General features: G+C 40.6%; 1 pseudogene; it reads right to left on the bottom strand.

Annotated features, from left to right (window-relative positions):
- Positions 1–18,694: 18,694 nt before the first annotated feature.
- LOC136495752 ((-)-isopiperitenone reductase-like) lies at positions 18,695–19,347 on the bottom strand (annotated as a pseudogene).
- Between the last annotated feature and the right edge of the window lie 3,197 nt (positions 19,348–22,544).

Genomic DNA, 22,544 nt, shown 5'->3' with positions numbered 1-22,544 from the left:
GTAGAGTGGAGCTGAGGAAACATACCAAGGGTGTTGATACACCATTTTAGTGATCTCCACATACATAGTGCTTAGTGTTTTATTAGGTGATTAGCATAAGTGCTTTGCGAAGTGCTTAGGTTGATTAGACCACCGCTCATGCGCTTGCTCTAGGTGTTTGCCTAGTGTTTAAGTGAGGTTTGCATACCTCTTGCCACCCCGTGCTTGCGAGCACAAGTGTTGTACATCGGAGGGGCTTGAAGTCTTGCGAGATCACACCAACCGTGTTTGTGGTGTGGCCGCCATCGTGTACCAAAGGGAACAAGGCCCGCGGCGTTTCAGCCGAAAGCTTGATAGTGAAGACGGCGGGGAGCATCCGGGAGAGGCTTGCCGAGAGGCACATCGGAGACCCACTTGCGCGTGGGGAAGGCCCGAGGCTATCCACGGAGTTACCCGGCCGGGAGCTTGGCCCTTGCGAGGGATTCCTTGCGAGGGGCTCCAACGAGGACTAGGGGGAAGCTTGCGCGCTTCTCGATACCTCGGTAAAAATACCGGAGTCATCGACGGGAGTTTGCATATCTCTACCTTGCTCTTTAAGCTTCTACATTTACATTGATCATATTATTATCATTTGCGGTAGAGATAGCAACACACTAGCAAAACCATAGTTGCACATCTAGATAGATTATCTTTTGCGTAGGTTTTGCTAGAGATTGAAAAAGAGGCCATAGTTTGGAGTTAGAATTTTAAGTTGCCTAATTCACCCCCCCTCTTAGGCATCACGGTCCCCTTCATAGGCAATGATTTGTTTGTGTTGTAAATCTATGTGGATGACATTATCTTTAGATCAACCAATCAAGATTTTTGTGAAGAGTTTGGAAAGATGATGGCTAATGAGTTTGAGATGTCCATGATTGGAGAGCTTAGCTACTTCCTTGGTCTTCAAATCAAGCAAATGAAGAATGGTATATTTGTGAGTCAGGACAAGTACATCAAAGACATGCTCAAGAAGTTTGAAATGGATGATGCAAAGGCAATTAGCACACCAATGGGAACAAATGGAAACTTGGATAGTGATGCTAGTGGCAACATGGTGGATCAAAAGATGTATCGATCTATGATTGGAAGCCTACTCTATGTGACCGCATCAAGGCCAGATGTGATGTTTAGTGTATGCATGTGTGCTAGATTTCAAGCCTCTCCAAAAAAAAAGTCATTTGAAGGCAACCAAAAGAATATTAAGGTACTTAAAGCATACATAAAATGTTGGATTGTGGTATTCCAGAGGAGCAAGATTTGAGTTGATTGGATATTCAGATTCTGATTATACAGGATGCAAAGTTGAGAGGAAGAGCACATCGGGCACATGTCAATTATTAGGAAGATCACTTGTGTCTTGGTCATCAAAGAAGAAAAATAGTGTAGCACATTCAACTATCGAAGCGGAATACATTTCGACCGGTAGTTGTTGTGCTAAATTACTTTGGATGAAGGCTACTTTAAGTGATTTTGGAACCAAGTTCAAACAAGTGCCATTGCTATATGACAATGAGAGTGCCATTAAGCTCACCGACAACCCCGTTCAACATTCAAGAACAAAGTATATAGATGTATGTCATCACTTCATAAGAGATCATCAACAAAAAGGGAACATTTGCATTGAGAGTATGGGTACCGATGATCAACTTGCCGATATATTCACCAAACCACTTGATGAGAAAAGGTTTTGCAAGCTAAGGAATGAATTGAACATACTTGACTTCTCAAATATGTGTTGATGCACCCCCATTATATGACATGACTCTCCTTCGAGCAGAGCAAGGTAAAATTGATTGATATGTCATTCATTATTTGCCAAGGACTTGGTTAGTGCATCTAGTCATTCCTCACATGTCTTAGGCTCATTCAAGAAAGTCAATTGAATTTGATGCTTGTATGTTATCACTATTGCTTCTATGCTTGAAATGATCTATTGTGGGCTTGTGAACCTAGTGTTTAATCTAGAAAATGAGCTATAAGTGTTTAACTCAACATTGTCAAGATAACCCTTGAAATGAGGTGTGAAGAAGCTTGCCATTGGATCAAATCGAGTTAAATATCTTTTACAAGTGATCTAGATTGAACCAAATTTGGAAAATGATCCTCACTTAACATGGTCTCACCTGACCTATCTAAAATTTGAGCTCACCTTTTGTGCTAATTGTTGACAAAGAGGGAGAAGCAATTCACAAAGATAGGGGGAGAGAGGTAAAAAGATAAGATAAGGAAGGGGATCAAAAATTAAAATTTGAAGCATACAAGTAGGGGGAGCAAGCTTATAAACTTATATGTTGCATTTGGATGTGCATTACATATTCTTGCTTGCATGGTACAAGTCTTTAATTCCATATCCTTGCTTGTGTGGTGTATGCTAGAATTGTAGAATTTGATTGATGAAATAAAAAACTAGCATGTATAGGATAGCTAGACACTTGATTTAGTGGTACTAGAGCCTTGCTTATAATGTTGATCTCATAAGGTATCTAGTGTTTTGCTTTTCAAGTGATATCTAGGAAAGCTTGGTGCTAAGGATGGTGTTCAAATGGCAACTCCGATTGGTATCACGCTTCAAAGGTCCATTCTTTACACCTTAGCATCATTTAGGTAGTCATTACTCTCCCACATTTCTGTTCTATGCATATGTGCAAGCTTTCAAATCCAAACTCTTAGCACATATGTAGGGGGAGCTAATGCTACCAATTTCGGATTTATAAAACTTGTCCATATCCTTTACACATGGTAAAATGCTTGGGCAAGCAACATGAATCCAAAAAGATTTTATTGAATATCTTTGTGAAAGAGTTGTCATCAATTACCAAAAAGGGGGAGATTGAAAGCCCTAGTTTGGTTTTGGATAATTGATGAAATCTAGTGTACTAACCCTTGTCATTATTAAGTGTTGTGATTGAGATAGGGTTGTACAGATCAAGTGGTGGAGCTAGATGATGGTCATGGTGATGGTGATGACCAAAAGAGATGATCAAGTGCTTCAACTTGAAAAAGAAGAAAGAGAAAAACAAAAACCAAGTGTTGATCAAGGCAAAGGTATCAATAGGTTTTGGTTTTGGCACTCAAGACACCATAGAGGGTGTGAGTGCGTTTAGGATCGATAGCCGTACTATAAAGAGGAAAAATCTTTGGCTAAATGGTTATCGAGTGCCACTAGGTGAAGTGTTTCATGCATACGCATTTAGGGACCTAGTGTGCTAATAATTAACCCTTGAAAATGCTAACACACGGGCACATGAGTTGTACACTATGTGGTTAGCAACTTGGAAGCAATGGTGAAGTGTTTGAGGAGATAGAAAAAGAAGAGGTGGCAAAGGTCAGTGATCGGACCCTGACTACGTAGGGACCGGACTCTGGACTGGACCCAGACCCCGTGTTGGTCATCACGCATAGAGAAAGGTGCAACTTGGTTTTGCGACCGGACGCTTGCAAGGGTGAAGGACTGGACACGTGGGGAACACTATTCTCATGTCCGGTCGTGGTGATGTGGCATGGCGCGCAAGGGTTGGAGAGGACCAGACTCTGCCTATGTCCGGTCAGCCCCGATCGGACGCGTCTGGTCATCAAAAACTCTCTTGGGGTGCTTACTGGAATCAACCAGACTCTGGTGGTGCATTCGGTTGATGGCCGCCGAGTCCAGTCTTGGCGTCGCTGGCGTGGGCTTATGCACGAGCGGACACGGGGGCTGGTGTGTACAGTCTCCACTTAGCCATTGGTGTGGGTTCGTTTGACTATTGGAGATTAGCGGAGGAGGTTGAATGAGGGGGACGGGTGGCAGCATTTAGTGGACCCTAATGGCTCCATTTGTTTGAGGGCTCTATAAATAGAGCTGGGCCAGCCTTGGGCTCACTCTCTTGACACTTTGACATACTTGACATTCTTGTGAGCCTAAGAAAACACCTTCCACTCATCTCCATCATTGATTCATTGTCATAGTGAGATTGGGAGTGATTCCTAGTGCATTTGCTTGAGTGATTGCATCTAGTGGCATTTGGAGATCGTTGTGGCTGTGGATTTCTTATTACTGTTGGTGGTTGCCACCACCTAGACTGGATTAGAGTAGCAGAGGAGCATTGGCATGAGTTGGTGATTGTTTGTGGTCATCTCCTAGTGATTGTGAGGGGTCTTGTACCTTCCCCCGCAGAGAGCCAAAAGTTAACTCTAGTGGATTGCTCGTGTCATTGAGTTATCTCACTTGGGGTAGGTTCTTGCGGTGCCCCTGGTGTGGGCTTGGCATGGTTCCAATTAGCCGCTGAACCACCAAGTGTTGGTCGACACAACATGGGACTAGCGTGTCGGCAAGCACGTGAACCTCGGGAGAAAAATCTTGTGTCTATTGTGTTTGGCATTCTTTCGGTGATTCACTTGGTATTCATATTGTGATTGATCATCTCCCTTACCACAGTCGGTATAATCACCCTACTCACTCTCTTGTATTTACTTTCATACTTGTGTAGTCAAGCTCTTTAGTGTAGTTAGTTTTGAGAGCTTGTTAGCTTGGTTAGTGAGGCTCTTTAGTTAGTCTTTAATAACTCACTAGCTTAGAAAGTAGTGACATAGCCTTTGTTTGTATCTAGAGATCATAGCAACTCAAATTGTTGGTATAGGTGGCTTGCAACCCTTATAGAGCTAGAGCAAAATTGCATTTCACCATTTAGGTTTCTAACCCTTTGGTCTAGTGAATTTGTAGAATATTTTTATAGGCTATTCACCCTCCTCTAGCTATTTAGGACATTTCACACACTTCTTAGTACTGACACGGAGACAGAGAAAAGGTTAAATCGTATGAGCTCTAGTGACAAAAAAAGCAAACCACTCAGCACTGAGGATGATGTCAAAGCTTGACATGCTAGTCTGTTAAAAGGTGCTAAAGTTTAGCTCAAGATAACTGTTTGATCCAGGTGCTAAAAGATGACTAAAAGGTGAAAGGCAGAGGAGAAAGAAAGAGTGTAAGGACCTGTTTGGTTAGATGGGACTTGACACTAGTGAGCCCATTTTAGTTCCAAATAGTCCCTACTTTGCCAAACACATGGACTACTAGAGGACTAGAAGGGGTTTGGGCTATAGTCAGTAGAGTCTCCACTACTAGAGAACAGACTTTAGAATGATGTCCCAATTTAGCATTAGCCTCGGCATTTTTTGCCCCCGGGACTAAAGGACCCTTTAGTCCCGGTTGGTAATACCAACTGGGACTAAAGGTCCCTGCCCAACGGTCGTCTACGGGGTAGGGGATCTTTAGTCCCAGCTGGTATTACCAACCGGGACTAAAGGTTTACCTTTAGTCCCAGTTGGTAATAACAACCGGGACTAAAGCTTTTAGTCCCAGTTTGGGTGACGCCCCAGGAATAAAGATTAATCTTTAGTCCCGGTTTGGACCCCTAACCGGGACTAATTATCCCGACCTATAATTTAGCTCATTTCTTCCTCCCTGAGCCCGAGCCATTCCATTCAAACTCACTGCCTCTGTTCTTTAGCTTGCTGTTGTTCTTGCTCTCTCCCCCTCCATTGGTGTTGCTCTTTGATTTTGGAGGTAACAAACTTAATCCTCATATGTTTTGTCAGTAGCTTATCTCATTTTGCGATGTAGATGCATGTGTAACTTTATATGTTGGACTTTATTATGATTTTATATGTCATTTTTAGCTCAAAATCACATGATGATTTGCATATATGTTTGGATAAACAAAAGTTAAATTAGTTCATCAAAATCACGCCTCGCTCGTCCTCGCTGGAGCACGCGCCATCCTCGTCCCTGGTGGCTTACGTGATCTTAGAATTAATTTTTCCATGAAATGAAAAACTTAGAAAATTGTTAGAAAATTGTAGAAAATCCGTACTAGTTGAACTTGCGAACCATGTTCATCTCGGCGAGCATGTTCTCTGCCGAGCGGTAACGGACGTCAAGGAGGAGCTTTGATTCTATGAGGGAGAGCGGCAACAGTCAGTGGAAGACCGTGTTCCCTTTCTCGTAGAATCGGAGCTCTTCCTTGGCCAAGTACGGTGCCGTCCGGTGGAGAAATGCTCACGAGATGATCACGTAAGCAAGGTCAACTAGTACAGATGGTTATTTATTGAAACATGTTTTTGAGCTATAATTTGATGGATATTTGATAACTTCAGACCTACAAATGTCATCTATAAATGTTACTATCCTCGGCAACCTAAACGCCCACGAGCTCGCCGATATCGAGCAGGTCACTTAGAATTATTTTTTCCATGAAATGAAATACTTAGAAATCATGCCTTTTATTTTTTAGAATTAAATTTTCCATGAAATGAAAAACTTAGAAAATGGTTAGAAAATTGTAGAAAATCCATACTAGTTGAACTTGCGAACCTATGTTCATCTCGGCGAGCATGTTCTCTGCCGAGCGGTAACGGACGTCAAGGAGGAGCTTTGATTCTACGAGGGAGAGCGGCAACAGTCGTGGAAGACCGTGTTCCCTTTCTCGTAGAATCGGAGCTCTTCCTTGGCTAAGTATGGTGCCGTCCGGTGGAGAAATGCTCGCCGAGTTGATCACGTAAGCAAGGTCAACTAGTACGGATGGTTATTTATTGAAACATGTTTTTGAGCTATAATTTGATGGATATTTGATAACTTCAGACCTACAAATGTCATCTACAAATGTTACTATCCTCAGCAACCTAAACGTTCGCGAGCTCACCGATATCGAGCAGGTCACTGGGAATTATTTTTTCCATGAAATGAACTACTTAGAAATCATGCCTTTTTTAGAATTAAATTTTCCATGAAATGAAAAACTTAGTAAATAGTTAGAAAATTATAGAAAATCCGTACTAGTTGAACTTGCGGACCGTGTTCAGCTCGGCCAACATGTTCTCTTGCCGAGCGGTAACGGACGTCAAGGAGGAACTTTGATTCTACGAGGGAGAGCGGCAACGGTCGTGAAAGACCATGTTCCCTTTCTCGTAGAATCGGAGCTCTTCCTTGGCCAAGTACGGTGCCGTCCGGTGGAGAAATGCTAGCCGAGATGATCACGTAAGCAAGGTCAACTAGTACGAATGGTTATTTATTGAAACATGTGAAATCCGTACTAGTTTTGTTTAAATATATCATTTTAGAAAATATGAAATTTACACTAGTTTGCAAAAATAAGTATAGAAAGTAGATGACAACTGGTACCGGATCCTCGGCCTCTCGTTCGGTTGCGAAATGACTGAGGCCAGAACTCCCTCTCATTATCTGTGGCAAGTGTAAGCAGAAGATTGTGATGGAGTACCGAGTCAAGAGACAGGGACCCAACAAGGGTCGTGTTTTCTACAAGTGCCCGGATCGCGATGTGAGTTTCTTACGCATTTTATAATTATGGCTAATTGACCTGCTTTTCTTGAATATTTTTGACTAAATATTTTTTGGCTTTAATTTCAGTGGGAGGGCAATAGATGCGATGGTTGGTACTGGGAGGAAGATTATGCTACATACGTGCAGAATTTGGGTGCGCTTGAGGTAGCGGCTGCTGCTGATGATGAGGCAGTGAGCCAGCAGGAGAAGCTTATTGATATTCAACAGAAGAATGATTTGTCTGTTTTAGTTGCGTACAATCACGAAATAATTATGTTACTGAAGTGCATTGTAGTTTTAGTTTGTTTAGTGATAGTTGGGATTGCTTACGTTGTAGCCAGGCTTAGTTAATTAATCAACCGTGTGTGTGTCATTTATGTTGTGTAATAAAATACTTAATTATGTTCAAGGTTTTCATAATTTGTCGTGTAATACAGATTATGTCACGCCATTGGATGTACAATGCCGATCGCCTGCTCCCAAGACTTTATTGAGGGCTTGCACTATTTCTTAGGTGTGGCCGAGGCAAATAAGCGGGATGGTTTCATGTGCTGTCCATGTGCCCTATGTAAGAATTTAAAGGAATATTCAAGCTCAATGAGTCTTCATTCACATTTGCTTAAGTCAGGTTTCATGTCAAACTATATATGTTGGACTAAACATGGAGAAAGCGGGGTCATGATGGAAGAAGGTGAAGGAGAAGATTTAGACATTGATGACATTATTGCTCAGTATGGTGCCTTTGATGATACTACAATGGGGGGAGATGAAGAAGAAGTAGCGGTAGAAGATGATCTCGGTGATGCTCTTGGCGATGCCATTCGTGATGCACAACAAGAATGGGAAAGTGAAAAAGAGAAAGTTAAGTTCGAGCACATGCTTGAGGATCATAGGAAGTTGCTATACCCGACGGCCGAAGAGGGGCAAAAAAAGCTGGGTACAACACTGGAATTGCTACAGTGGAAGGCAAAGAATGGTGTATCCGATAAGGCATTTGGGAATTTATTGAACCTCATAAAGAAGATGCTTCCGAAGCCAAATAAATTGCCCACCACTACGTACGAAGCAAAAAAGGTTGTCTGCCCTTTGGGATTAAAAATCCAGAAGATACATGCATGTCCTAATGACTGCATCCTCTACCATGGCAATGAATATGAGAATTTGGATGAATGCCTGGTATGTAAAGCATCACGGTATAAGATCAGGCACGATGATCCTGGTGATGTCGAGGGTGAACAACGTCCTAGAAAGAAAATCCCTGCCAAGGTTATGTGGTATGCTCCTATAATACCATGCTTAAAACGTTTGTTCAGAAATAAAGACCATGCAAAGTTGTTGCGGTGGTATAAAGTAGACCGTAAGGTAGACAATATGCTGAGACACCCAGCTGATGGGTCCCAGTGGAGAGCGATAGACAGGGAATTTCTAGAGTTTGCAAATGAGGCTAGAAACTTAAGGTTCGCCTTAAGTACAGATGGTATGAATCCTTTTGGAGAGCAGAGCACTAGTCATAGCACTTGGCCAGTTACTCTATGTATCTACAACCTTCCTCCATGGTTATGCATGAAGCGGAAGTTCATTATGATGCCGATCCTCATCCAAGGTCCGAGGCAACCTGGAAACGATATTGATGTCTATCTGAAGCCATTAGTTAAAGAACTTCTAGTTTTATGGAACAAACCAGGTGTACGTGTCTGGGATGAGTACAAACAAGAATACTTTGACCTACGAGCAATATTGTTCGTAACCATCAATGATTGGCCTGCTTTAAGTAATCTTTCAGGTCAGACAAACAAAGGATATAATGCATGCACACATTGTTTTGATGACCTTGATAGTATATATTTGAAAAGATGTCGAAAGGTCATGTACCTTGGCCATCGTCGATTCCTTCCTTTGAATCACCAAGTAAGAAAGAAAGGGAAGCATTTTAAAGGTAAGCCAGACCACCGGAAGAAGCCTCATAACCAAACCGGGGAAGATGTACTCGCAATGGTCAAGGATATGAAAGTAGTATTTGGAAAGGGACAAGGCAGTGAATCTGTTCCCAAAGATGCTAAGGGACACGCACCCATGTGGAAGAAGAAGTCCATCTTTTGGGAGCTACCCTATTGGCAAGTCTTAGAGGTCTGCAACGCAATCGACGTGATGCACCTGACAAAGAATCTTTTTGTGAACCTGTTAGGATTCATGGGTGTGTACGGGAAGCCAAAGGATTCACTTGAAGCACGCCAGGACTTGTAGGGCATGAAAGAACGAGACAACCTTCATCTAGAGAAGACAGATGATGGACGTCATTACTTAAGTCCTGCTAGCTACACGCTTAGCAAAGAAGAGAGGGACAGCATGTTCGAATGTCTAAGCAGCATCAAGGTCCCATCGAGATTCTCCTCCAATATAAAGGGTATAATAAATGTGCCAGATAAGAAATTCCTAAACTTAAAGTCCCACGACTGCTATGTGCTTATGACGCAATTGCTTCCAGTTGCTTTAAGAGGAATTCTACCTCCACATGTACGTCTAGCCACCGTGAAGCTATGTGCATTCCTCAATGCAATTTCTCAGAAGGCAATCAATCTAGTGGAACTAGCTACTCTACAGAATGATGTGGTTCAATGTCTTGTCAGCTTTGAGTTGGTGTTCCCTCCATCCTTCTTTAATATCATGACACACCTCCTAGTTCATTTGGTGAAGGAGATTAGTATTCTTGGACCTATGTTCTTACATAACATGTTCCCCTTCGAGAGGTTTATGGGAGTCTTGAAGAAATATGTGAAAGTCCGTTCTAAGCCTAAAGGAAGCATCGCCCAGGGCTATGGAACAGAGGAGGTCATTGAGTTCTGTGTTGACTTTATTCCTGACCTTGCCCCGATTGGTGTTCCCGGATCACGACACGAGGGGAGACTCAGTGGTAAAGAAACTTTAGGGAAGAAAACATATATCGGCATGGAAGACGATTATTTCAATAAAGCACACTACACAGTTCTTCAGAACTCGTCATTGGTGCATCCGTACATCGAGATACATAAGGAGTTCTTACGATCCAAGTTTCCAGGGAAGACTGAAGCTTGGATTAGGCGTCAGCACATGGAAAGTTTCAGTGGTTGGTTGCGAAAAGAATGTCAAGGCGATGACAATATTGATGAGCAACTGTATTTGTTGGCTAGGCAGCCATCGTGGCATATCCTCACGTACCAAGGGTACGAGATAAATGGGAATACATTTTACACAGTTGCCCAAGATAAAAGGAGCACCAATCAAAATAGTGGTGTTCGCATAGATGGCACAGATCCAAATGGGAATATACAAACATATTATGGCCGCATAGAAGAGATATGGGAACTAGACTACGCACCTAATTTTAAAGTCCCTTTGTTCCGGTGCCAATGGGTGAAGCTGACCGGAGGAGGGGTAACAGTCGACAAAGAGTATGGAATGACAACAGTGGACCTCAACAATATTGGGTACAAAGAGGAACCATTCATCCTTGCTGCCGATGTGAGTCAGGTGTTCTATGTGAAAGACATGTCTACAAAATCAAAGAGAGGAAAAAACGAAGACATCAACTCAATGATCAATGAGCCAAAGTGCCACATAATTCTTTCTAGGAAAATAAATATAGTGGAAATTGAAGACAAGTCAGACATGTAGAAGATTACGAAAGAAATGTCCGAATTCCACCCTTCATAGTGAAGAAAGATCCAAGCATCATGTTAAATGATGAAGACACTCCATGGTTACGATAAGATCATAACCAAAGGACATATGTCAAGAAAAAATTTACTGTTGTGCCCGCATGATACAACGATGCATGTTTAATATATTATGTTTTAGGGATGGATATTATGTAATATGTTATGCAAGTTTGACCAAGTTAAATTTGGTCAAATGAAAAAACAACACTTTGACTCTAGTATTATGAACTCTAAATGACTTCAAATTGAAAAGTTTTGAATACCAAGTTTGTTAAACTCAAAAAGATATACAATTGTTGTTTTGGTCAACTTTCCATTTGAGAAAGTTTGGACGAGTCAAATTTGTGATTTTTAAATTTCGACGCCTACAAACTAGTTTTTGGAACCCTAGATTGTCTCAAATTGAAAAGTTTTGAATACCAAGTTTGTTCATCTCATCAATATCTACAATCCTTATATAGGCTATTTTTTCATTTGAGAAAGCTTGAACAAAATGTAGTTCAAATTTCACAAGTGTGTGACATAGTTTTAGAAAGTCTATATGAGATTCAAGAAGTTGTGACTAGTGTTTGATAAAAATTTCTTAAATGGAAAATGAGCTATGTAACAATTGTAGATCTTGCTGAGATGATCAAACTTGGTATTCAGAGTTTTTTCATCTGAGGTCATTTAGTGTCTCATTTGAGCAAGTTTGACCAAGTCAAATTTGGTCAAATGAAAAAATAACACTTTGACTCTAGTATTATGAACTCTAAATGACTTCAAATTGAAAAGTTTTGAATACCAAGTTTGTTAAACTCAAAAAGATCTACAATTGTTGTTTTGGTCAACTTTCCATTTGAGAAAGTTTGGATGGTTCAAATTTGTGATTTTTAAATTTCGACGCCTACAAACTAGTTTTCGGAACCCTAGATTGTCTCAAATTGAAAAGTTTTAAATACCAAGTTTGTTCATCTCATCAATATCTACAATCCTTATATAGGCCTATTTTTTCATTTGAAAAAGTTGTAGAACAAAAAATACTACTATTTTCTTTATTTTTATAGGTTCAACAAAAATTTCCTGTCAATTTTGGTCAAAAACCGAGAAAAAATTGAAACATTGACGTTACAATAATGTGATAATAAATTTCCTATCGAATAATATTAGTTTTATTAATTTTAAGTTACAAATATATTTTTGCATTAACAAAATACTTAGTATTAGTAACATTTATATTCTATATTCATAAAAGAAATTAAAAACTTTAGGTTACAAAATTTTCCTATTTACAATAAATAATGAGTTAATCAATAGTATTTTTTAAAATAAATATTGCAAAGTATTGAAGTTGCTATGGAATTAATTGATTAACCTAGTATTAAACAAAATCAAAATCTCAGGCCTTTCCAATTACGCTGGCGGGTTGCCAAAATTTTCAGGCCTTCAGTCCCGGCCCAGGCCAAGAACCAGGACTAAAGGGTGGGCGGCAATTTCAGGTGCCCGCCAAAAATACTTTTAGTCCCGGCTGGTAACACCAATCAGGAACTAAAAAGCCTTTAGTCCCTGGCTTGTAAGGCGATCCGGGACTAAAGGGTTGGACCTTTAGTCCCGGTTGGTGTTACCAGCCGGGACTAAAGGGTCCCGGCCTATATATATCGAACGGTTTCATCTTTTACTTTTCGATCTACACGTCGATCATCGCTGCCGCCACCGCCATCTTCGATCTCGCCTCCGTCGCCTAGCCCCGCCTGGCCGTACGTCGAGCTCGTCTCTTGCCGCTGCCGCCGTCGTCTTCTACCCTCGCCCGGCCGCGCCATCCGCCTGGCCCGCATCGCGCGTCGTCTCTCCGCCGCATCCCGTCCCCGCCGCCCCATCTGAGCCCTCCGTCGCCGACCGCTTCCCGCCCGGCCTCGTCGTCGAGCCCCGCCAGTCTCCGCCGTACGTCGTCCTCGCACGAGGTGCTCAGCTCGGCCCCGTGGCCGGCCAGCACGCCCTGCCCTAGCCCGCGCCATCCGCCGTCCCAGCCTGCTAGCTAGCTATAGCTGCATGCTCTCGGCCATATATATGTTAGATTAAAATGTTAGATTTAATTAGTAGTTTAATGTTAGCTGCCCTCGCCAGTATTAAAATGTTAGATAGTTTTTGATATATATGTTAGATTAAAATGTATTAAAATTTAATTAGTAGTTTATTGTTAGTTTTTTAGTTAGTTTTTAGATAGTTTTTGATATATGTTAGATTTAAATGTATTAAAATTTAATTAGTACTTTATTTAGATAGTTTTTTAGATAGTTTTTATTATAGTTTTTGATATATGTTAGATTAAAATGTATTATCTATTACTAGTTTATCTAATTTCATGTTATATTTATTTAATTGGATTTAGTAATTATATATTCTATCTCTCTATATATATCTAGAGAGAGATTCTATATGTATACATATGTACTTAATTATTTCTATATGTATATATACATGTACTTATTTTCATGTATTGAGAGAGAGAGAAAATTGTATCTAGAGAGACATTCTATGTGTTATCACATGCATATCGAGAGATATAGACATATGCACTTATTTCTATGTGTTGAGAGAGAGAGAAAATATATTGTATCATTCTATGTGTATATATATACATGTACTTATTTCCATGTTTTTGGATCGAAAGTGTTTTTGATTCGATTCCAAAGCCTATACCTTATTATTGTTTATCCTTATGAAATATTATGTGTTATTATATTTAATTGGATTTAGTAATTCTATATGTGTTATCACATATACTTATGTTATGTACCATATTAATTCTATCTATGTGTTATCTTGAAGATACAAATGGCTGCTCCGGATGATAACTTGAGTGATGACATAATGGCGGATATTATCAACGCCGGCACCAATGTGGATGTAGATGACACGAGTCAGTACTTTGCTGATTATGAGGATATCCTGAATATGCCGGTGGTTGAAGATCAACAAATTGTCGCGCAAGAAAATACTGGCGAGGTATATATTCGATTATCTATCATCTCTTATAGATGCATGCGTACGTATATTTGTTGTTAATCGTTGTGTTTCTACTCATGTAGCCGGTCTCTGGATCTACATCAACCACCGACAAAAGTAGGAAAGTCTGAGGGCCAAAAAAGCCTATTAGAGGGCCGTTTCATAATATCAGAATTCGACACCGACACCGGCAAACCATTGGGACCACATGCTCAGACATATGTCAATCAATGTGGGTTCATTGTAAGGGATAGGATCCTAGTTAGTGCTTGTGAATGGAAGCAGAAGATATCCGCTCCTAATGTTAGTTTTGTATCTGATCATGACAAGAACCTAGCTTGGAAAGATATCACTCAGCATTTCACATTACAAGCAGATGATGCTTTGAAGGAGCTAGTGAGGGATTGGACAATGAAGAAGATGGCAACATTGTTCCAGAGTTGGAAGAAGACATTGTATAAAAAGTTTATCTTGAAGAATGCTACGCCGGATTTCAATGCTAAGGCATTTGTCAAGTTGGAGTCCCATTGGGATGCCTTCGTAGAATACAAGACATCTCAAGATAGTGAGGAACGTGTGATGAGGAATCGGCAGAATGCCCGACAGAAGTAATACCATCATCGCATGGGATCAGGTGGTTATAGGAGTGCTATTCCCAAGTGGCAGAACCTAGAAGCAGAGATTACTGCCAAGGGAATCATACCTGAAACAATAGAGAAGAACTGGCCTCAACGCGTGAAGAATTGGTTCTACGCTCATGGGGGAAGACTAGACCCTAGACACTGGCAAGCTAATTTTCAGCCAAAAAATTGAAGAGAGCAACACAGAGACTAGCTCGTGCTAGGGAAGAAGCTAATAGTGGTGTTTTCGAAGCCCAACAGAGAGAAGGATGAATTGACATATGCCCTAGAGAATTCCGAACATGGTGGTCGAACAAGAGGCTATGGGGCAGTTCCGTGGCTACACGCATTCCCAACAGACAAGGATACCTACAGAAGCCGCCAGAGAAAGAAGGATGAGGAGACAGAATGAATTCGTGCATTGGAGCAATTTGTTGATGAGTCACGACAAGCATTGCTTGAATCACGTGAACAAGAAAAATCTCTTGAGGCAAGAATGCAGGAGGAGATCAAGAGGCAAGTGTAGCTAGCAATGAGTCAAATGCAATCGCAATCAATGCTGGGAGTCACCATTAGCCCCGTTGGTTAGATGAAAAGCAGTTGTGCTTCTACGGAGCTGCCAGTTATTCAAGACGACGCTGGGTTGTAGCTTCCCTGTTGATGACATTATCGAGCCTCTAACAACATGTGAGCTGCACATTCCAGATGGTAATAATGCATCAATCATGGTGGCTGTCGGGGTTGTATCTCCAATAGACCGAACGAAGACACCAAGAATCCATGGGTCAGTTATTCAACCTGGATATGCTAGCGTCTCGGTCGATAGAGTGCTCAAAGGTTACAGCAATATTCCTCTTGACATTGAAGGCGGTGATGGGGAGAAGACACTAGGAGAAGCAGAGAAGACATTTATTCAATGGCGCAAACGCTTCATCATCATTCCTGGGGCGCCACCGCTTCCCCTACCTCACCCTAGGTATGAATGAAAGTGAATGAAATATTATTTTCCATTAATTTTCTATTGGCTTCAAAAATAATTGACACACAACTTGTTTTTGTAGCAGGGTCTCCCCCCAGCCTAGCCTAATCATTCATTCCCCTATCTCATCACAGCGTCGCGGGGGGCGAGACGACTTCATCCCCACGACGATCGCCAACTCCTACACCGGCCCCATCGCCTCCACAATGATCTCCAACTCCTACACTGGCCCCACCGCCTCCACAACGATCTCCAACTGCCTCCACGCCGGTCTCCACCAACACCGGCCTCATCGCCTCCATGCTGGTCTCCAACACCGCCCCCACCCCCTCCACAACGACTGCACTACAAAGACGTCTAAGGTCCCAGCGGCAAAGAAGACCCCGAGAAAAAGAGTTATTTCTCAAGAAATACTTTCTGAAAAGACTGATGAGCAAATAGCAGCTGAAGAAGACAAAAAAGTGAAAGATTTTTTTATAGATATCAAAAACAAGAGTCAAGCGAAGCTTAAGGAGAAGCCGTACTTTTACATACCACGAGATGTGCTGAGGCAGAAGGTCGATGCTCACAAGAAAAAGATGATTGAACTTCGTAAGCCTTCGCCACTATCAGACTATGACCGCTCCCTCGTGAAGTCACATGATGCAGATAAGAAAAGGAAAAGAGCATCAAGGAAGAATGTCCCACAGCTCGGACAATAGAAGCAATCAATGCAAAATCTTGTTGTTGCTAATGAATATGGTTCCAACATAGAAGTCTATCGACCAGACAACTCTGGAGAAGTGTCGATTCAAGCCCTTAATGCTTTTTTTAAAGATACTGGTTTAACCTTGGATCAATTGACGGGCAAAGCTCCAATCCAGAACCTGGAAGTTGATACCTGGAAGACTTATAAATATGGTAAAAGTCTGTACAACCCTGCGGCTCTGAATGAATTGGATACGCAAATGTACTTGCTCAACAAGTGGTACATGCAGGCGTGTGGTAGGGGTGAGCAGTGGATCTTTGTCAGATTTAGAGACCATCATTACTTCCGTGGCGATGACATCTTACATATTAGTTTCGAAGAATTGCATCAACTATTCCACTTGGACGCTCTAGGACAAATCAATCATTAGCTCCTTTTGTTTGTAAGTGATTCTTACTTTTATTTAATAAACTCACTTCCATGCGTACGTGTATATAATTATCCTCACATGTAACTTATATTTATATACAGATTCCTAGATGTCAGAGCTCCAAAGAATACAAGACACCAGTGTTGGCTTCATTGATCCTTATATCGTATTCAAAACCGATATTATTGTCAAGGACCACTGGGTATCTGAAGCACAGACGAATATCATGAAGTTCTTCGTGAAGCAGCACGACAAGACAACAATACTTTTCCCGTACAACTTTGAGTAAGTGTTAATAATAATGTAGTCTACACATTTTATGTAATATCAATACAACTTATATGCATGTACGTGTGTGTATAAACCAATGCAGGTTTCAGTGGATACTCATTGTCATTGAGTTAAACTCAAGTCAGTTAGTAATCTTGGACTCATTGAGAAAAGAGCGAGCACAATACCAAGATATGATAGACTATTATCCAGGGAGTAATTTCGATCTCTCGCGCACAACTATTATTGAATAGACTTTGCCATAATTTATTAACGATCGTACATTATTGGTCGCACAGAGTTTGAAAGAGTTTATTCGGCAACACCATAAGGAATTGCAAGGCACCACTTAATATAGTTGAAATACCAGTAAGTAGTACTATATATACTTCTCCACGTGTTTAATTACTATATCGTACTTCAATTTACGTGTGAGATGATGAGAATAATCTTCTTCTCGTACAGTGGTATTTGCGGCAGGAACCAAGGTAATAACTTGTGTGGATACTACGTTTGTGAATTTATCACTGCATACATAAGAAGAACTCCTGAAGATGTCCTCAGAGTACGTATATATATCAAATTTTTATTTATTTTTAAATGAATATATATATGTATGTATTAATACTTTTCCTTTTATTTCAAATACAAGACTGAATGGTTGAAATGAAGGGTCATGCAAAAAGACCATCTGAAAGCAGTTCAAGAGTCAATAGCAGGATATCTTCTAGAAAAAGTGCTAAATCCCAACGGCGAGTTCTACTTTGATCTAAGGAACTAATGATGTAAATTAAATATTTATTGATATCGTTATTTTCGAGAACAAGATTATGAAAGTGTTGTATATATACATATATATCTATAATATATATAGTTTCATACTTTATTCGAATATAATAATGCTCGAGATGAGAATTAGATGTAATTATATGCCGTGCAGTGTATTTATATTAGCAGCGTAGAATACAGTACATAAAAACATATTATATATTAAACAAATATGTGTAACTAAACTGAAAACAAATTAAACAAAAAAAAAGAAAAAGAAAAGGAACCTTTAGTCCCGGTTGGGGTTACCAACCGGAAGTAAAGGGTGAACCTTTAGTCCCGGTTGAGGTTATCAACCAGGGACTAAAGGGTGCGCCAGGTTTGCTCGGCTGGAGGGCCTTTAGTCCCGGTTGGGACTAAAGGTCCCTCTTTAGTCCTCGGTTGGGACTAAAGGTCCCTCTTTAGTCCCGGCTCGATGACCCAATGGACTGAAGGTTCCACCTTTAGTCCTGGGATCGTTGTGTCCCGGCGTGGTAACCGGGACTAAAGGCCGTTATCGCCCGGAACAACAAGTCCATTCTATAGTAGTGCTCCCTGAAAATCAATTATGACATGTAGGGTCAAATCCGCTGGATCCCTACTTGCTACTATCAGATGGAGATGGTACCCATCGCCCAATCCATTTTGTAGTAGTGCTCCCTGAAAATCAATTATGACATGTAGGGTCAAATCCGCTGGATCCCTACTTGCTACTATCAGATGGTGATGGTACCCATCGCCCACATCGGCATTGTCTATTGCAACTTTTTTTAGAACTTTCGGCGTCTGCAATATTTCCAGACATCTAAATACCACCCACACCTTGAACACCACACCAATTATAATATGCAAACATCTCAGAGAGATCATACAAAAGACATCTGGATTAGTCAGAAGCTAAGGAGTAAAAGAAATACGATCATATAACATGACCACATAAAGGACGCCTCACCATTCAGATCAAAATAAGCACAGGTTGGTCCATGGTCAGGCAAGAGAGCAACCTTCACAGGGTTGTGAGCATCCTCTTCAAGTGTTAATACTCCCATGTGCATATAGATATCGGTCTTGACATAACCAGGTGTCAGACAGTTGATATGCAATGTAAGATACTTCTTGGAAAGAATCCTAGTATATGCATTAAGTGCCGCTTTGGCAACTTTATAGGCTGGCCACCCATGTGCCTCTACTAAGTTGGCCTTAAAATCCTCTAGGAACTTATTCAACAGTTCCGCCAGTTTATTTTTAGTGAGATTGTCAATGTCATCAAACTCCTTCTTAAGGTCTTCACTGTTGAAGTTCTGCTCAAAAAGAAGGAATGTCAGCGATCTTCAGTAACTAAAATTAGACTAAAACTAAGTGAGCATTTCATTGCATGCAAACCCTAGTAGAAATGATATTTTGTGACATTTGAAATGAGCAGACTTAATAAGGCAATATCTAATATAGTGCCATGGTGGTTTGTTCTCATACATTGTATAGCTTCATCGTATCTTTCTTTTGAATTTTCTCTCATCCATTCAACTCTCTGATTTACATCCATGCCATCGACCTAGGCCTCGTTTAGATCATCCTCTAAATTCCAAGTTTTTTCACTCTCTCTCCACCACATCAATTTTTGGACGCATGCATGGAGCATTAAATGTAGGATAAAAAAATAACTAATTACATAGTTTGGTTGTAAATCACGAGACGAATCTTTTGAGCCTAGTTAGTTCATGATCGGACAAAGTTTGTCAAATACAAACGAAACGTGCTACAATGTCCAGATTGCAAAAATTTGCAATCTAAACAAGGCCCTATACTTCATGGACATGTCAATTATTCTAGAACTATTTTTTCTGGTATAATATAATTGTGCAATCAGTGCATAGTTAGTCAGGGCAGACAAATATTTAACAATCAAATGATGTAGCAACGTCGTAGCTGAATTGCATAATTTAGGAATTATCAACGTCCAATGAAGATGTTTATATCCTAACCACTATTCTTCAAGCTATATTAGATCAGAATGAGTAGTATAGGTGCTTTGAAACTGTGAAATACAATTGCATTCGCCTTAATGTGCCTCGGTGTGAAATGTAAGAAGTGCAAGAGAATTGCTCACAAGCTGCACATTTGCAATACTTTGTGATATTTTGCTTTAGATCAAGGGTACCTTATCCTTGATTGTGGCAAACAAAACCGGATCACGGTCAACACCTGAAATTCTCGCATTATTGATCTACAAACAACAAACGCCACAAAATGATGGTGCATTGCAAACAATACAAAAAAATCACTTGAACCAAAGATTAAAGTGTACTTAAGGAATATTCAGAGATGCGAAAACCAAGTAATAACTTGATTCCTGACTTTGTTTCCTAGAGTTGTAAAGCATTGTTTTATGGAATTGCGAAGCGAAACGGCCATGCATTGTTGTATCCAGAACTCATATGATTTTTGGTTAGTACAGCCAAAATTAGATTTTATTGTTGGCTCCGAATGTCCAAAACATAGTGAAACAACCATGCATAGTAGTAAAGGAGAGACCATCGTAAGATTTTTGGTTAGTACAGCCAAAAATAACCCTATGGGTACATCCATGTTCGGAACTAAAAAAGAATCATCTAATTTTCCTGCTGGCTCAGAATGTTCAAAACATATGCTAGCTCCGTCAGTCTCAGTGATGCCCTCTTAAATTTGCATGTATGTAATATCTGTCTATTGGTGGGTGCAAATAAAAAAAGTGATGAAAATAAGAAGAGAAAAGCTGAATGAGCATGTTCCGGATGTAAATTGCTACATTTCAAGAAACAGTTTTGTCCCTTGCATGGGTTCCTATTAAATTTACCGGGCCATTTTTATAAGTCAATTGCTTTTATTAGATTTAGTTGCAGAGGTTGATCATGGTCCAGGTAAAAAGATCCTAGCTTACAGATTGGACTTACTTGACCATGTATGTTTATGAAACTGCATCTTAGATTGCCTCATCTATTGTATTAGTTCGAAGGTGGATTCGAAAGTTTTGCAATTCACAAAGGTCATATCTCCCTACAATCTAAACAGCTTAGATATTGATGGTGGACAATAATTGGCTTCTAAGGCGGTGCTTAGTAAAGTGAACTACAAGCTGTTCTTATAAGACATTTGTCCATACAAAGTGTAACCGTTGCCTACGCCTATACTCAAATCAAAACAATAGTGCACATAAGTCATTTCTTTCATCTATGTATTGGCTGGAATATATAGGATCGTGTGAATTAAAACACCCGTAGCAACGCATGGGCTGAACATCATATTGGACCGGGAATGATTTGTCAGACAGTATTGTCATATTATTGTGTGATCCGTGTATTTTTAGTATAAAAGTTTAGTTGTCCCATAGCAATGCACGGGCATGCTACCTTGTAGGGCAATAAACTTTACATGCTTGTCAGTTGTGTGAGTTTATGACATGGCTGCCTGTGTGCATTCGAGATTTCCACCAGGTCTCAAGAACCCTGTTCGTTTTGTTGAAATTTAGCCTATATTAATGCTTATGTTGATTTATTGTGAGAAAAATACTGCTGAAATAGCTCTGCAGAACAGGACGAAAATGCTTTTCTTTTACACGTCAGCACATTTCCTATTGTAACATGCAGCCTGTTCGTTTCGTCGTAAATGATCGTAGATTATTTACTGCTGAAGTAGCTCTGCAGAACCGGACGAATAGGCTGATTTGAATAATTTAGTATGAGAGAAAAAAATTATTCTAACTTATAATCCACGATCGTATATCGTATAATCCCAGCCAGGCTGACGATGTGTGATGACATGCTGTCCCTCTCTTGATCGATAGCTTTGGAAGGGAGGGGCGTGTGGCACGGAGCACGGTGCAGGCTCGCTTGCCGTTTTGCGCCGTGAAAATTTCTGGCGGTAGATCAGCGAAATATCAGCTCGGCCGAATTGACGGTCAGGAGGAGAGCGCGGCTGCCCGTAGGCCCCACCGTACCCCGGCCGGGCCTTGTAGGCCCCGTTTAGATCCAAAATTTTTTGGATTTTGACTCACTGTAGCATTTCGTTTGTATTTGGTAATTAGTGTCTAATTATGGACTAATTAGATTCAAAAGTTTCGTCTTATGATTTCTCGACCAACTGTGTAATTAGCTTTTTTTTCGTCTACATTTAGTACTCCATGCATGTACCACAAGATTCGATGTGACGGTTACTGCGCAAAAAATTTTGGATTCTAAATAGGCCCTTAGTCCGTTTGTTTCTGATACTGTGCGGCGAACTGCCCGGGCGACCGAAAGCGATCACCGATAGGGACTGAAAAAGTTTGTGACGGTTCCTATCATCCCCTACTAGTCAGCACCAGTCGACAAGCTATAGAAAAATCTCCCTCGTATCTAGTATCAACGAGTGATTAATGTATTAAACTATGCTTGGGTTGCACGGTTGCACGCTTTCTAATGTATTAAACTATGCTTGGGTTGCACGGTTGCACGCTTTCTAGTATTCAACATGTTCGCTTGTTGATTTCAGTCAGGGCTTATCAACCAATCAATGACATTTTTCTATCACAACAAACCAACGTTAGCCGGACTTAACAGGCAGATTGAATAATAATAAGTAATTAAAATTTGTGCATTAGGCAAGATGACAGTGGCGAGTGAGATCTCGTTGTCATAGAAGTAGTCTTGTTTAAAGTTTTGACCATGTTTTTTTACACTTTTCCTATGCATGAGTCACCTGAAATTCTTCTTTTGTTCGGACGAC

Source organism: Miscanthus floridulus, chromosome 12 (genome assembly GCF_019320115.1).
Source record: "Miscanthus floridulus cultivar M001 chromosome 12, ASM1932011v1, whole genome shotgun sequence".
Classification (NCBI taxonomy): Eukaryota; Viridiplantae; Streptophyta; class Magnoliopsida; order Poales; family Poaceae; genus Miscanthus; species Miscanthus floridulus.
This window is presented reverse-complemented; position numbering and strand designations above follow the sequence as displayed.